We start from the raw sequence: 17,605 nt of genomic DNA on the forward strand, positions 1-17,605 counted from the left end.
AGGGGATAGCCTAATTTTGGCAATTAGTTGATCTTTGACTATTAGTGGTAAATATGCCCAATGATGGGATGTTAGATAGGGTGGGATCTGAGTTACTACAGAGAATTCTTTCCTGGGTCTCTGACTGGTGAGTCTTGCCCATGTTCTCAGGGTTTAGCTGATCGCCATATTAGGGGTCGGGAAGGAATTTTCCTCCAGGGCAGATTGGCAGAAGCCCTGGGTTATTTTTGCCTTCCTCTGCTGCGTGGGGCACAGGTCACTTGCTGGAGGATTCTCTGCACCTTGAAGTCTTTAAACCACGATTTGAGGACTTCAGTAGCTCAGACATGGGTTAGGGGTTTGATACAGGAGTGGGTGGGTGAGATTCTGTGACCTGCGTTGTGCAGGAGGTCAGACTAGACGATCATAATGGTCCTTCTGACTTTAAGTTCTATGATTCTATGATTCTCTTATTTTATTGTCAGTATTTTTCTATATTTTTTCTATTCTTCCACATCTGTGGTGCATGTCCTGTCAGGAGACAGAACAAACATGTCTCAACGCTTGTGACTACTAGCTGCATCCCACACCTGTAACAGTATCCCACAAACTGCCACCCACGCTTGCCACCACTTCCTAACACACCACCCAGTTAGCTGCGAGTGCTAGCAACAGTAAAACTACCACACTTTCAACCACAGACTTCTGTTCACTGCAACAGTTAGCTTCAGTTAATACACTGAATTTGCTCCACTAGAACTAGCCGAGCCCAGCTCGAGTGAGAAGGGAGTGAGAGTGACCACACTGCAAAACAACACTCCGCTACTCTGAGTGATTTGACCAGCAGCACAGAGTGATTGCATTAACAAATTATTTGGATTAGCAGTTGAGGAGGTGTTGTAATTCAAGCTGCATGCCAACTGCGTTATGAAGTGCTGCATCAGCAACATTTGAGCTCCAGCCCACCCCCAATGGGCTTGCTAGCTCAAGCTTAAACAGCACTTATCTCAAGCTATAGATTTTTGAGTGTGGACCAGAGGTGAGTTGCAGCAAAACTTGAGTTACAGTTTGAGCTAACAATGCAGTGAAGAAAAGCCCTTAGTGTAACTTTTACAGACAATAGCATTGTGTCTTTCACTCTTTATCCAACAAAAATAGTATGTAAGATCCACATGGGCAGAGTAGAGTTCCCAGGTAATAATGCCTATCAAATATAGCCTAACATGCAAGGCTATCTACATACAAATTGCACAGGAGTACTTGTGGCACCTTAGAGACTAACAAATTTATTAGTTTTGTTAGTCTCTAAGGTGCCACAAGTACTGTTCTTTTTGCGGATACAGACTAACACGGCTGCTACTCTGAAACCTACACACAAATTGGCATTCCTGCTGGTTTCTAGAGGCTTCTACAAGACAGAAGAAGAGGACTCACAAAATATTTAAAGGGATACTATATTCCTATGCACTATAAATACTAGTCCAGGGATCGGCAACCTTTGGCATGCGGCTCGCCAGGGTAAGCCCCCCGGCGGGCCGGGCTGGTTCGTTTACTTGCTGCGCCCGCAGGTTCAGCCGTTCGCAGCTCCCACTGGCCGCGGTTCGCTGTTCCAGGCCCATGGGGGCTGCGGGAAGTGGCGGTCAGCACATCCCTCAGCCCGCACTGCTTCCCACAGTCCCCAATGGCCTGGAGCAGCAAACCGTCCTGGAGCAGGTAAACAAATTGTCCCGGCCCGCCAGGGTGCTTACTCTGGCGAGCCGCGTGCCAAAGGTTGCCGATCCTTGGACTAGTCTTTGATATTTGTTGAAATACAGTTTCCAGTCCTCTCCATAAAATATTTCTCTCTCTCAAAACAACTATTCTTATGGGAGTTTCAGAGTGAAGAGCTATTATTGGCATTACCAGTCTTTCAGTGGCTCTGCCTGCACTTATCCATATAAAATGAAAAAGACAAGGTCAAGATGAAGCTCAGTCAATGTCACAACCTTGATAAAGATCCCCCTGCTGGACACTCACCTAACTGTTGTATTTGGGTGCCACCACGCTAGACCCATATGTTTCAAGTCTGAAAAGGCTCCTGCACTCTTTCCTAGCCTCTCTGGCACACTTCCTGGGCACAGTCTCTCTTATCCTTTTACAAAAATGGGACTTCATGATCCAGCTGCTCTAGGCCTGCAGAACAAGTGCTGATGCACCAATTGCTTAAAAGCACCCTTTCCCAGAGCACCAATCATCTGGGCACTCTGGATTTACAGTTCACCTCTTCAGGGACACGTGGTAGTTTGCAAAAGGTCCCCCAAAACAGTCCATCTTTTCATTAGGTAGCACAATAGATATGCAGCTTTAGACAAAACAATAAAACACCTCTACAAATTTCCCTTCCTTGGCTTCCTCAGCACTCTTGAGCATTCTTTAGACCAGGGATCGGCAACCTTTGGCACGCGGCTCGCCAGGGTAAGCCCCCTGGCGGGCCAGGATGGTTTGTTTACCTGCCGCACCCACAGGTTCGGTTGATCGTGGCTCCCACTGGCCGCGGTTCGCCGCTCCAGGTCAATGGGGGCTGCGGGAAGCGGCGGCCAGCACATCCCTCGGCCTGCGCCACTTTCCGCAGCCCCCATTGGCCTGGAGCGGCGAACCGCGGCCAGTGGGAGCCGTGATCGGCCGAACCTGGCGAGCCGCATGCCAAAGATTGCCAATCCCTGCTTTAGACTTAGGCCATAGTCCTCTGAGGAGTCCAGGATCCTTCCTATGGCCCATGGCTTTTCTTCTGAATTATAGAATGTCTCTCTCTCTCCTCCAGACAGCTTCCTTCTTCCTTGGTGGGATCTGCAGTCAGAGAAGGTCCCCTCTGCTGTTGAAGCATGCCCCTCTATTCTTCTCTCCTGTACAAGATTCCCTCTTTCTGTGAGTCCCTCTGATTTTAAAGGAGGTACTACTACCTGTATTTTTTATTTTTCTGTTTGGGAATTTTTCACTTCATTCCACTTCCCATTCCCCGCAAATAGGATAGGTCAAAGTTGTTTTCCAGATCAGGTAGCCTCCTTAGCATACCCATTGTTCTGCCAGAACAGAATCGTTAAGGTAAATTACTTCTTTTGTTCATTCTGTAATTTATTCCAGATTGTGTTATAAAACAGGGGTTATGTCACCTCATGACTCACTACACGTTGAGCCGTATTTCATAAAATTAACCAGAATTCATAACCAAAACAAAGAATCCCCAAATTGGCACAGTCTGTTGTTTTAAAAAAATGAATTTAAACGTAGTTTTGAGTACTCCACCAGGCACTGAGTCCATCTGCCACTTTTTGAGGTTTTTACAATTTTTCTGTTCTCCTACTGCCCTGTGAGAGACCCACACAAAGGACAGAGGAAACTGAGTGTAGTGTATATTGTGTAGAAGAATTAGTGAATGTGACTACACACAAAATGCTGTCAAATGCCAAAAAAAAAAAAAAAAAAAAAAAATGAAAAGGTAGGGCAAGTTTTCTTCTCCAATCTGTCACTTATTGTAATCTTACACATTATTTGTAACAATAGTGTTAAAACATTGTCATATACAGTGTGATTTATTTTTTAAGCAGATGGTGTTGTTTTCCTGAGATTGGTTTCAGCAAGGGTGGCAACAGTGGCACTGCTTCAGAAAGGAGGTGGTGATGGCTTTGGAGCAGATTCTTCCTGTACCTTACTCTGAGAGTAACGTAGTCCTATTGACTTCAAAGCTTGCTGAAGTCACTCAGTCAATTTAGTCTTTGGATCAGAGTCTAAGGGACTACTTACAATGAGTCAGGGTGGCAAAATCTTGCCCTTTGTGACATGGTTGCAAACCTCTAAGTCAAAAGGTAGAATTTATCTTAAATAATTATTAATAATAATTGGCAGCAAGCCAGGTCAATGTGCCCATTGTCTCAGCCCATCTACTGTAGTCTACTCTGTACCATTTTCCAGTCAGACTTGTTTGCAGGAAACAAAACATAAATGAAATATCACCAACTGGCTTAACTTGTTAGAAAACTTAAAACTCAGTTTGTTCTTAAAAAATAATAAATTAAGATGTGCTAGCAACAGCAGTATGAACAGCTCTGTGTGCCTGCAGCACCTGCCAGAGCTGCATAATGGCTTTTACAGTCACACTGGCTTGCAAGGGAACACACGATAAACAGGTCTTGGCGATCTGCAATATGCTGTTAAACTTAAAATTCAGGTAGGGATTTTTCAATAAGAGAGCTGAAAACACAATAAGCAGTAGCTACATCTTTGCACAGCTCTCTCTGCACCTGTTAGATCCCTCCCAGGACCTCTCCAGTCAAAGTCAGTTACACAAAGGAAAGAGAAGCTACCTTACTGAAATGACCCTGTAATAAAACTTTAAATTCAGTTAGTGCTTTGTCCAAATATAATGGTATGTTTTTTGTAAACAAACCATTAAAAGGCAATCTGGCCGTTGGCAAAGATAGCACTGAAGTGCCACCCACAAGTCCCTCTCCCCCTCACGTTAGTTAAGGCATCATTTCTATTCTCCTTTCCTTAGCAATGTACTGTTGGGTAATTATAAAGTCTTTCAAAACAAGCCTGGATCAAGCCATCTTTCAGATACTCCATGCAATGCTTTAAATATGCAGTCATACCACCCCGAGCTGTGATCTTGTCAGATATCATAACATAAATAGGACTGAGCTGTGCCAATACCAGAGAGAACCACTGCTGCCAGGTATGGGGCTAGTGATCCAGGAGGTGGGACTCTTACCTTTGAACCAACACTTTGGCATGAAGTCAGGAGGCACTGTGGTGCTGGAGGTAGCACCTTTCAAATGAGAGGTAAAAATGTATAACCCCACATGTCTGGAGCCTCAAAAGCCTATCAAACTTTTTGAGAGACTAGCAATGTTAGCCTAACCATGCTGGATGAATTCTATGCTGGGTACCCACACTCTGCCCATCTAAAATTGCCCCCTTTAGTTTCAGTTATCATACACTATTTCCCCCTCCTCCTGTCCTACACTGTTTGTATTGAACAGGCTTTAGTGGTGGGTGAAATGATCCTGTATACAATTTGTAACTCTTCTCAAAGCTTTTAAAGCACTTTAGACTTCATGTAAATGCTTTTACCTTCTTGCCAGTATTAATGATGAGGGAGGCAAGAGAGAATATGATAGAATATGGTGATTGGCAGGACCTCCAGCAGCATAGCTGAAAATGTCATAGTCAAGTGTTGTTATGTTAATGTTATGCCATTTACACTTATAAGAAACCCTTGGTATTATCTTTCTGTCTGTCCATTTTTTTTAGTGATCTCAGTACTTCAGGTGGATGGGTGAGAGGGAAATTATCCTGACAGCTTTCCCTAAGCCTCATGATCACACATCCAGAAAAACATCTCCCAGATGTCTGATGATTATTTTTTTTTGTAAAGTGTTGAAGTTTTGATTAAATTTTGAATTGAAGACAGAAAAAAGGAAAGACAAGACAATGCATGACATTTCATTATCTCTATGTTCCTGATATAGTGAGAAGGGAGAATACTTTGGAGACTCAGGACACTTCCAAAGTACCTAAAATAGAGCATGATTACAAGGATAGTCTCCTCACATTATATATTATTAAAGGAACAGAGGTATACCATGACTAATCAACAGACAAAGGAAAGACAGGCAAACAGAACAAATGACAAGGCAGGGAAACATTACACAAGCAGGACAAGGACAAGTTAAGATCACAAAGCCAAGCAAACATTCAGAGGGAGATTGACCACTAGGGGTTTTCAGAAGGAATCTGTCTACTCTGTATGGACTAACGAGAATTTTTACCACATTATGTGCAAGTACAAGGGCTTAGGCAATGATAGTTGACTTTACAGGTGTATCAGAGCAGCATGACATGAAGAATGTTAGATACTCTTCGTCATTTAGTCTAATCCACATACTGTGAATGGTTGCCAAACCTGAATCAAGTTTACATGGTCAGATGAATGGTACCTTTTCAAATCTTATGATTTCCTCTAATACGATGTTGCTCCAGGGGTTTGCATCCAGTGATGAACATCTTTTACATATGTAGTTTGAAAGTTTCTTGGTAGTCAGAGTTACTCTGGGGAAACATTTCTCTCATGACATTTCTCTCATGACTGTTTAAGTTCTCTTTGACACTTGCTACAGGGTGGCTCAAAGTCAGGCTGAAGAATCAAGGTCCAGATCCTGAGCAAGTATAAGTTAGCATAGCTGCATTTATTACAATGGACCTCTGGTAATTTATACCAGATAAGGATGTGCCCCAAGGGCATAAATAAATAGATTATAAGTAGAGTAAGCAAAACTGAACATAATGTTGAGTATGGATTTATGTCGTAGAGGAATAATTTACATTTTTCTAGGCCTTGCAATGCTGAGCTGAGCAATATCTAAGTACCTTTAAGGATCGGGGCCTAGATACCTTAATTTTCATTAAAAAGAGGATCATTTAAATAATTTCAGTATTTGACTTACAAGTTTATGCCTTAACCACATAGTAGGACTCCCTTGCTCTGATACTAAATTTCCTCGTAGATCTGGTTTTCTAAACCTGTTATCATTTTTGTTGCTCTCCTCTGGACTCTCTCCAATTTGTCCACATCTTTCCGAAGGTGTGGTGCCCAAAACTGGATATAGTGCTCCAGTTGAGGCCCTACAAAATTGCCACAGGGGAAGAACTTTAACCCAGGTGGCTAGAACACTCTCCTGCAATATTGAGATCCAAATTCAGATCCCTTCTGATCAAGCAGAGGGGAGAATTGAACCATGGACTCCCACATCCCAGGAGAATGCCCTAACTACTGGACTAAAAATTATAAAGTAACCCTTTCTCCCCCCATTTTCCTTTTCCCTCCCCTCCCCTCCTGGCATTTTGTGACTCAAGGCTTTTGCTTTTCTGAAAAAGCCTGAAATAGAAATAAAGCATTTTATGTCAGGCTGAAATGTTTTATTTTGACCTGACTCAATTTTCTTTCTGCTTTTTCAATTCACTAAATTTTTTGAAAAATTCCGTATTCATTTCAACCAAAAACATTTTTTTTTTAATTATTCACCAAGCTCTAATCTTAACACCTTTATATCCAGCTTAGAGTTAGTGAGCAGTAACTGCTACAGTGAGTCAGCAGGACTCGATCACGTCTTCGCCAGACCCACTAAATTGATGCCACTGCATCAATTGCAGAGGCACTGATTTAGCCCGTAGTGAGGACAAGCCCTTATGCAGATACTTAACCTTAAACACTATGAGTAAAAATAAATCAATGGAGTTGCTCACTGTCCATAAAGTTAAGTATGTGCATAATTCTTTGCAGGATTAAGTCCCTAGTCATTGTCATTTAGAAAGTTCATGGACTGAAATTGTTATTATATTCTGCCATGGTGAACGAATGTCAGAATTATTGGGTTCTTTTGGTTTTCTCCAGAATTCGAAATTTATCATTTTAAGACAGAAAATTGCCATTGTCATTGCAAATAAATAAAAAGAAAACAGCACCCACAAAAACAATTATGTGATGAAGTGAGCAAAATAATGCCCTTTGTTTTTTGAGAACCTGTGGAAAGGTATTGTTATTTATCTGTTAGCCCATTTGGCAAACAATGGGAAGGTTGGCACACAATGCATCTTTGTCACATGAAATGTGTCTCCCTGATGCAAGGTTCTGCCTTTGAGGTGAAGAAATAGCTGCACCAGAAATGACTCGGTAACACTTATCCTGACTTGCTGATAAGCTAAAAGAAATCCCCTTCTGAGCTCTGTAGCTCTTAATTACCCACTTACTCCTCTAAAAATGAGCACTTTAGCACAGAACCTGTTGAGCTCTTAAAACCCAGCTGAGATAATCTCTGAGTCATATTTTAATAGAATATGATTTAAAATTATTCCTGTACACTATTTTATATTATAAATTAAATTGTAAAAGCATGAACATTTATTACATGACTGTCACAGAAAATCCATGATTGCTTGATTAGATTTATTGTTTTTATTCTTTTATTCTGTTATGTTTTATTACTAGGAATTTCCATTGAAGAAAACAATTTCTGAAATATGAAATTATTTTACTTCTAGTTACATTGTTGTGTCTAATAAAGTCTACTGAAGATAGGAATATTTTTAATGTCATGCAGATGAGCACAGTTATCTAAGAAGTTTCAGGGTGGAGGAGATGAGATTAAATTACTGTATTTGTATAGTCTCCATCCTTGATACAATGGCATTAGATGAAACGGTCACTATTTTCTCTCTTTAAGAGAATTAAATATAAATATGCCCTATGACATCCCCACATATTGCTACAACTGTTCAGATCAGCATGGTGCATCCATCTACCCCAGTGCCATTTCAGGTATAACTTTTTATATGTTGTCCCTAAAGAATGCAGTCCCACAGCGACAGTCTGCTTTGCTACTAATGGACAGATACAAGAATGAATTATTAATGTTGTATTTGGGAAACAATTGTAACTTCAGTGTTGACATCCTATTTATCCCTATTGAGAAAAAATAAAGTATTTACATGTATTTTGTGTATTGAAATGATAAATTATAACTGTTAAACAAAAATGTAATGCATGTGTTACAGTCACCTACAGACAAATTACCATTATGCTGCATGAGTAATACTTTATAAACCCATTTGTCACACAGGAGAAGTGTCATATGCAATCTGATTCACTGTGCTTAATGTATTAAATGAAACTCACTTTGATTTTCTGCAAAGGATATAAAACAACAATAATCAACTTACATACCAGGACCAGTGACATACATTTTCTTTTAAAAATCTACTTGGTGCCTCTTGTGTATTTGCAAGGAAGAACCGGGGGGGTTACATTTCATTTTAATTGGCATTAAGTGCACTGATAGTTTCTAAGTTATCACACAAATCAAAGCAACTACCACATTATAGTTACCAAGTCAACACTGATTTCTAAACTTTAAATAAATACAGTGGGACAGATGCTCAGCTGCTAGGAATCAGTGTAGATTCATTCAATTTCAATGCAGCTACACTTCTCTAACACAGCTGAGAATCTGGCCTAGAATATTTAGTCCCTTTATGTACAGTGACAGATCCTCGGCTGGTATATTTGGAATAACTCCACTCAAGTCGATGGAGCTGCTATACCAATTTAAAAGCAGCTCAGTATGTGGCCCACAATATGAATGTAATACACAATTGATTTTACAACAGGAAGGATAATATTTTTCAAAAGTGTCTAAGTGACTTAGGAGCTACTTTTAATAGGATTTATTGTGTCTAGGGGCTAGATTTTAAAAAAGTATCTAGATGCCTAAGGAGGCAAATACGTATCTACTGGGATTTTCAAAAGAGCCTATCGGGCTAACTGTCACTGACACATCTGAAAATCCCACTAGCCCCCTACCTGCATCTTTAGGTGCCTAAATACTTAAAAAGTCTAGCCATAAGTCACTTTTGAAAAATGGGACTTAGGCTTCTAAGTCATCTGCGTGCTTTAGAATATTTCACTTACAATTTTTATTTGTGGGGAATAAAACAACATTATTTTTCACACACGGATCATCACCCTGCCCTTCAAATGACAGCAGGCCAGCAGAGCTACATTTCATGCCCTCAAGAAAGTTGCTGGAGTTCCCTTTGAATAGTAACTATCATCTCAGCATTAAGGAATGTGAAGCAGACAGTGCAAGAGTAGGCTAGTTGGAATAGAACAGAATCATCTGGTTGTCCCAAGTGGGAATACAATACAATAAAACCAATACATAACTAACATGCATACCTTTAAACAGATACAGAGGAATGAAACAAAATAACCATATTATAAACAAAACCAAAGATACCTCCCTTCCAAGGCCATACAAAGACTCTGATTGAAGTGAATGGGAACTTTGCTACTGATTTTAATGGGAGCAGAATTCCCAGGATATTAACAAGTCAAGTAAACCAAAAGAGTCCTGAGGCTGTTCTTTCTTAGCCTAGGTCTCTGGTAGTCCCCAGATTACAGGAAGCACAAAAGTGGTTTAAAATCACCTTTGCTTCCTTTCTTCACCCTCTTTCTGTGCTAGGTACAGGAATGTAACAATTCACAATGGTTGCAAGAAAGAATCTTCTAAAGAGAAAACTGGCACTCAGAAGTCATGACCACAGCACACAACACAACAAGAAAGTGTGGTAATCATTCAGAATCCAGAGGGAAAAGTAATGTGAACAGAAGTGTCATATCTCTACACCCAGGGATTACTGGGTGTACACAGCCAATGCACAAAGCTTTAGGTACACACAGGATATGGGGAGTGGACACTAAAACCGGGAGGAATGAAAATGTGGGGCAGGAACCATGAAAACAAATCCTGAAATGGTGCAATCTGAAGTTGTGGTACATCTGCTTGGTTGTATGCATGAGTGTAAAATTAGTTTCAGGAGTTTTTCTACTGTTCCTATATTTTGTTAGCACAAAATGCTGGTCCTGTTATGTAGCCAGAACTGAAGGAGCAACACATGCTTTCAGTGGCTCCCAATTGTAACCACAAGCACTGTAGTCAGTGGATAAGGTCTACAGCCATGTAGCAGCAGTGTGTTATATCTGGTATCAAGGGTCATGTGTCAGGGGCTAGAAAATAAAGATCAGTCTGTTACCAGCACTCCTATATATCACACTTTTATTGCATTTATCATTGCCTTTCATAGGGGAGGGATAGCTCAGTGGTTTGAGCATTGGCCTCCTAAACCCAGGGTTGTGAGTTCAATCCTTGAGGGAGCTATTTAGGGATCTGGGACAAAAAACTGTCTGGGGATTGGTCCTCCTTTAAGCAGCAGGTTGGATTACATGACCTCCTGATATTCTATGAAAGCTCTTTTTCCTTCAAGTCCATGTGTAACCTAGCCCCTGCTTAACTTTTTGATCATGCTTCTTTTTGCTCCTAACATCACCCATTACTCTCTGTACTTTATGATAAACCTCTTCCTTTGTGTTCTTCTCCCCTTCTTATCTGTGTACCTGGGTCCACTTCCATGACTTGGTCTATTTCTTAATTATTGATTGGTCTATTGCATATACTAGTGAAGGTGCTCAAGTCTCCTCACCAAAGGAGGTGTTGACAATCTCTGCTGGGAGGGATCGCAGATGTTCCCCACTGTCTTTTGCAGGAAGGGTAGAAGTGATAGCTGTTCCTGGCAGGCAGGGCCGGCTCTAGGACTTTTGCCGCCCCAAGCAAAAACAATTTTGGCCGCCCCCCCCCCCATTTTTTAATTACCCCACCCCCGGCCCCACCTCAACTCCTCCCCTTCCCCAAATCCCCAGCCCTGCCTCCTCCCCCCAGGCTCTCAAGCCTAGGAGGGAGGGAGGGAGGGGGAGCAGCGGCACGTGAAACGGCTGTTTTGCGCGCCGCGGCCGCTCGGGATCTCCCCCTCCCTCCCAGGTTTGAGATCTCACACTCCCTCCCAGGCTCTCAAGACAAGTAGCGGCACGCGAGCGGCAGCAGCAGCAACAGCAGCGGAGGTGAGCTAGGGCGGCCAGGGCACATTTTTAGGGGCGGCATTCTGGCACCGGCCGTGCCGCCCCTAAAAATGTGCCGCCCCAAGCACCAGCTTGTTTTGCTGGTGCCTAGAGCCGGCCCTGCTGGCAGGGAGAACTTCACTATCCTCCCAATCTCAAAATAAAGTTCTAGATCTAATGGTTCTGTTTCCTTCTGTTGTGATTGGGACTGCCACCTCATTCTGGTTCCAAGTTCCCCCTGCCTAGTATATAAAGCAACTGGGCTTGATTGCCTGAAGAGCTGTAGATGCCTTGAGCTCCCATTCTCTTTTCTACTTGGCCCCTGAATCTTGACAACAGGTATGGGAGAGAGATGAATTTATGAGCGGAACATTGCTTGGTGTCTTCTGCATCCAGAGTCCTCTCTAGGCCAAAACAAGTAGTTTATCCTTGCCATTTGTTTAGAGGGATATTCAATAGACATGCCCAAGGGATAAGGCAGGTCACCAGAGCTTCAGCCCGGCTCTCCCTGCAAGACATACTATTGTGCCTACCTGTCGCACAAGTGGGATGCTTCTTTTACCCTCTCCTTCCCTTCTGCACCCACAAAGGGACCATGAAGAACTTGGCCTCCAATAGGACTACAACAGGGGTGGCCAACTTGAGCATGAGAAGGAGCCAAAATGTATCATGTACATTGCCAAAGAGCCACAGTAATACGTTAGCAACCCCCCATCAGCTACCCCTGCCCCCGCTCCCAGTGCCTCTCACCCATTGGCAGCCCCGCCGATCAGCGCCTCCCACTCCCTTCCCACACCTCCCGATCAGCTGTTTCATGGCGTGCAGGAGGCTCTGGTGGGGGGGAGGAGCAAGGGCACTGCAGGGTGAGGGGAGGGGGTGGGAAGGGGTGGAGTGGGGGCAGGGCCTGTGGCAGAGCCAGGGGTTGAGCAGTGAGTACCCCCCGGCACACTGGAAAGTTGGCACCTGTAGGAGTCGGTGCCTGTACAAGGAGCCGCATATTAACTTCTGAAGAGCCGCATGTGGCTCGGGAGCCACAGGTTGGCCACTCCTGGACTACAACAATATAACTTTGTATACTGATAGCAACACAAGGAGTTAAAAATAATTAGTTATCAGATCTATATCACAGAGTTTTTATAGAGATATCTCAAAAGGTTTCTGGAAAAGTATATCAAGAAAATTATAGTACAGTAGTTCACCCACAGCTAGCTACTCCCTTGGGTCCTTGTTCTCTTTTTAGCACTACTATTGAGGTCCAAATTGAAATCACAACACCAATGAGCCAGAGCAGCCATCGTGAACTCTCAACCCTTTGTTCACAGCACAGTGCCTTCCCATCAGATTCCTTCAAGTCAGGCTCTCTCCTCAGTTTTCACTGTAATACCAATGTGTCATATATTCTGGTCTATTTCTAAAAGTGACGCAGCACAATGCTACTTTTAGTGTATAGCTACAAACAATGCCAGTACTCCAATAAACTGGCATTTTGGTATGTAAAATCAATAGCAAATTGAAAGGGAGATTTAATCTGATTCCTCTCCTTCCCTCCCTACTGCTTTCATATTACCTTGTCATTTACTCTCGTTCTAGTCTATATTGAAAAAATGCCTCTGTTTTGGGTATGTAAATGAATAGCAATATGTTGGCAACCACAGGAACCAGGGTGCAATCGGCTACAAATGTAGAAACATTCTTCACCACTTTTGACAAATGCCACATGTCAGATACAGGGTTTTAATTCTGGACATTTTAGAGATGAGATGAGATGAGCCACTAAATTCACATCTGCATTTGGTTTGGATTCTGACTCTCTTCTCAACACACACAATAAAGTTGTTTGGATTCTTGGTTTTGTTTATGAATCATTTCTAATAAAAAACAGTTTCACAAACTCAATTACAATAATTTTAAGTAGGAAACTTGAATGTCTCTAAAGTCCTACAGTTTATCAAAATAATAAAAGAACATTTCAATGTGTAAAATGCCAATTAGAAAAAGTGCGTACAGTTAACTCATGGTAAAATATAATTATGTAGGAATTCCTTACATTCAAAAACCACAGCACAGTAGATGTTCACAGGTTCATGAACAACAACAACAAAAACCCAGCAGGTGAGGCAAATGGGTCTTTACTGCCTTATAGGCACTATTAAGTTTATTTTCTTTAAGTAGAAAGCTAATAATATGTTATTTTTTAAAGATAGGTAGATGGCAATTTTTTTTGTTACTAAGAAAACTGATTCAAAGAGACCTTTAATGAACAATATCATTCATATATCTGGTGGGGAAGGTAGCCCATATTCACAGGTGCACCTGTGAGTATCACATTGTTTGAAGGTGCACAGATCTCTCATTTAAGTGTGACAATAGTGTTTCTTGGGGGGTGTTAGCTGTCATGAAAACAAATTTCCATAGTAGGAGGTTTGCTGCTCTCAGATATCAAGAAACCTTAAAATTTGAAAAAGAAGATACTGAAATATTTATCACCTTGTGGAAAGAAGCTCAGGGTTACATTTTCATGTGCTCAGCATCCACCACTGGGATCAGATTTTCAGAAAAGTTCATCTATCATTTAGGCACCTATCTAAAAGATAGAGTTTCAAGGTGTCCTGAACCAATAGCTCCCAATGTGACACATTTTGTCAGATTTCAAGTATTGCTCAGTAGCAGCCAACATGCCAGGTTTTTTTTGAAAATCTGGCAACTTATTTTGGTGTCTAAATGGGAGATGAGCTCATTTGAGAATTTGGCCCCAAAATAAATATTAAATGTTGTCTTCTTTTAGTACAGGTTGGGAAAGAATAATAGAGGAAGAGCCAGGCTCTTCCAATCATTTCTAGCCTAGACTGTAATGCTTAATATGAAGGTGTGAGATGGAAGAAGGGGAGCTGGGTGAAATTTTTTGGACAAAACATTTTTTCACCAAAAAATGTACAGTGGGGGTCCACCAGAACACTGAGAAATTGTGTCAAATTTGCCAAAAAAATTATTATTCCTCTCCCTCCCATAATGTATTTTTTCATTTAGACATTTTCAAAACATTTTGATTTTTCAATCAAAATGACTTTTTGTTTTGAATTTTAATTCAATTGAATTTTAATAAGGTAGAAAACGCAAATGAAATTAAGCAAAATATTTTGTTCTACCTGAAACAAAAAAAGGGACTTTTTCCCCCCTGAAAAATTAAAAAAAAAATAGTTTTGGGTTGTCCTCAAACAATTTTTCAGTGTTTTGGTTCTGTCACCAAACCAAAACAAAAATCAGTTATTTGCACAGCTCTAGTATTACCTAGAAACAAGAACGAAGGTAGAGTTTGCACCGAAAAATATGCGATCACAATGTGATCCAAAGCCCATTGAAGTCAATGAGAGTATTTCCATTTCAATGGGTTTTGGATAAGGGTCTCACTGAGAGGACTGTTGTCAGAATTGACTTCTTCCCTCTTTTCTGAGATCCAGTTTATCCTTAGATCAGCTGCTACAGCAGTTGGAACTGGCAGTTTTATATTTCTCTCTAATTTTAGACATTTAGAGCACACAGTTTAACTCTGGAGTAAATGAACTGGTCAGTGTATTACAGTAGAAGCTATTAAAAAGGCAATACTGGATAGCACACATATCTATTGTAAATAAATGTAGAAACTGCAGTAATCGTAGACAATACTTTGTAACCATTGGCAAATGCTGTGTTTTTATTAGTGGCCATTGTACTCCGGATCGGCACTCGAGTACTAGAGAATAGACTTTGACCCTTTAGGATCAGACAAGGGCTGATATATTGTTGTTTCATTTTGCTTCAGAGAGATTTAAAGTGTGCATGCAAGTGCCAAACAACTGGTGTACAGTTCATTTGTTACTGTTTGTGTTATTTTAGTTTTGGCTAGAGACAAAGTAAACTAAAATTGAGGAGCTGCGAGACAACCTAACAACAGAAGTCACACCATCTTCAGTAACAGGGCAGCAGCAGATGTTCTCCCCACCAAAAAACAAACAGGCCTTTCTGAAGGGGCACAGCAATGGCAGTGACATGCTACCTTACTGCACTGGGGCCCAGGGACCACTATTGTTTCTGAACCCTTCAGTAAAGTTGTGATCAACCACGTTTTTGAATCTGGTAGTTGTAAATACAAATGGTTTCATTCACTGTGAATGACTTATGTGATGGATTTAGATTTTTTTCCCCTACTTCTGAATGATTAACTAAAAAAGAAAGATTTCTATTTGTGATAAACTAAATAATCTCAGCGAACAAATTTCTTTGTCTATTTGTTTCACTAATTAGGGTGCATAAGTAGTCACTTCTTTTTTCTAATTTTTCTATTTTTTTGCTAATCACCAATATGATAACCGATATTTTTACAAACTTGAAAATAGAGGATGTCAAATATCAAATTGGGAATAACGAATAGTGAAAAACTCTTATGTGCACACAAACATCCATGTTCACATTCCAACGTGTGTATTTGTATGACAAACATCCCCAAATACTACTGTGAAAAAAATTGTACTAATATTTACTATTTCATGAACTGTGTGTTGATCAATGACATGAGAGGACTTCTTATTTCTGAAACTAAACTCTTTATTAAGAGAACTATCTACAGAGGTGCTGCAACTGCAGCTACCATCCCAGACATGCACACAGACTGGCTTCCTGGTGCTTCCGCCAAACTCTTCCCTCCTGCAACTAGTGTTCCTTCCTTTAAGTTCCAAGAAGATTGTTACATTCACAAACAGAAAATAATAAAGGGCATAAACAGCTGAACCAAAACATCATTCAGAATAAAATGAAAGTTCCCAACACAATTTTTGCAGTAATACAACCAAACTTAGTTCCCAGGTTTATTGGAACTAAGGTTCCAATAAATTGCCATAAAAAACTGCATGGCATAATTGCCATAAAAATTGCAATAAAAAATTAGAAGATACAAACAATATCTTACTACCATGTAAGCATCACATCTTTAAAATCCTTCACCCCTTACATCTCTTGCTGCATGCTTTAAAGAAAAAGAACATGTTCTTGAAATTAGATATATCTTGGTAAATTATTGCTGTTGAAAGAGGAGCCAACAATGCAAAATGACTAGTAGAGCTGTGTAATACTCAATGGTTTTGATTTACAAAGATTAGTCTGTACATTTGTTTGTTTTATCTTCATACTTTCCTCCCACCAAGGTTTGCTTTCAATTTTAAATTTCAACATCAAATTATAACTCAGTTGAAGAAACTAGAGATGATTTCATTTCAAAATGGGAAACAATGAGTTCTGATGTGCAACCATAAATTATTCCACCATGACTAAAACTGGGCTCAGGTTCTCCAAAAAGGTTTGTGAACAAACCTTTCAGGACAGAGTCTGATACCCTTATTCACACTGAGTGATACCTGATTCCACGTGTGATCCCACTGATTTCAGTCAGTTAGTAATCAATATGAGTAAGGGGGATCAAAATCTGGCTCTCGGGAGACATGGTCTGAGTTTCAAGTTTATAATAAAACCTAAATTCAGATGAGATATGTTCAAGTTAGAGAGTTTGATGTGAACATTTCACTCACCACTAACTACTCTTCCTTGTGTAACAAATTTTTATAAGGTTTTTAATATTTGGAGTCATCTGAAGCCAAATCCTTTGTAATTTTTACCCAGTCCATGCTCAGTCACAAATTTCTATTTAAGCTAATTTGGCTATGGATATTTTTCTTACAGTGTATTTCAATAGGAAAAATCACAGTGAAAATATACCATCAGTTGCCAGCAGCGCTGCTGAGTAATCTCTTTCTAGAGAAGAAAATCTCTTTTATTAAATGTCAGCCTTCAAAAGTGCTTCCAACATGAATGAAAACCCTGATGCAAATAACATATGATTTGTCCATTCTGTTTGTGAGTTGTAACTGTTTGTATGTACCTTAAGGCAGATGGACAGCTGATGGGATGAATTTGAAGGATGTGTGAGCTGGGACAACTGTCAACTGGTGATGGAAGCTAAAGACATAGAGATGAAATGAGAGAAAGAGTAACCCTATGGTTTGTGTCATGGTAGTAAACATTTGAGTGACCTTTACTAAATTACCTGCTACGATTTCTTTGAGCCAATTATTTTAAAATGTTACATGGCTTGAAAGAAACATTGCACAGTAG

Source organism: Terrapene carolina, unplaced genomic scaffold (genome assembly GCF_002925995.2).
Source record: "Terrapene carolina triunguis isolate 2854851 unplaced genomic scaffold, T_m_triunguis-2.0 Scaffold23, whole genome shotgun sequence".
In the NCBI taxonomy this organism is placed as follows: domain Eukaryota; kingdom Metazoa; phylum Chordata; order Testudines; family Emydidae; genus Terrapene; species Terrapene triunguis.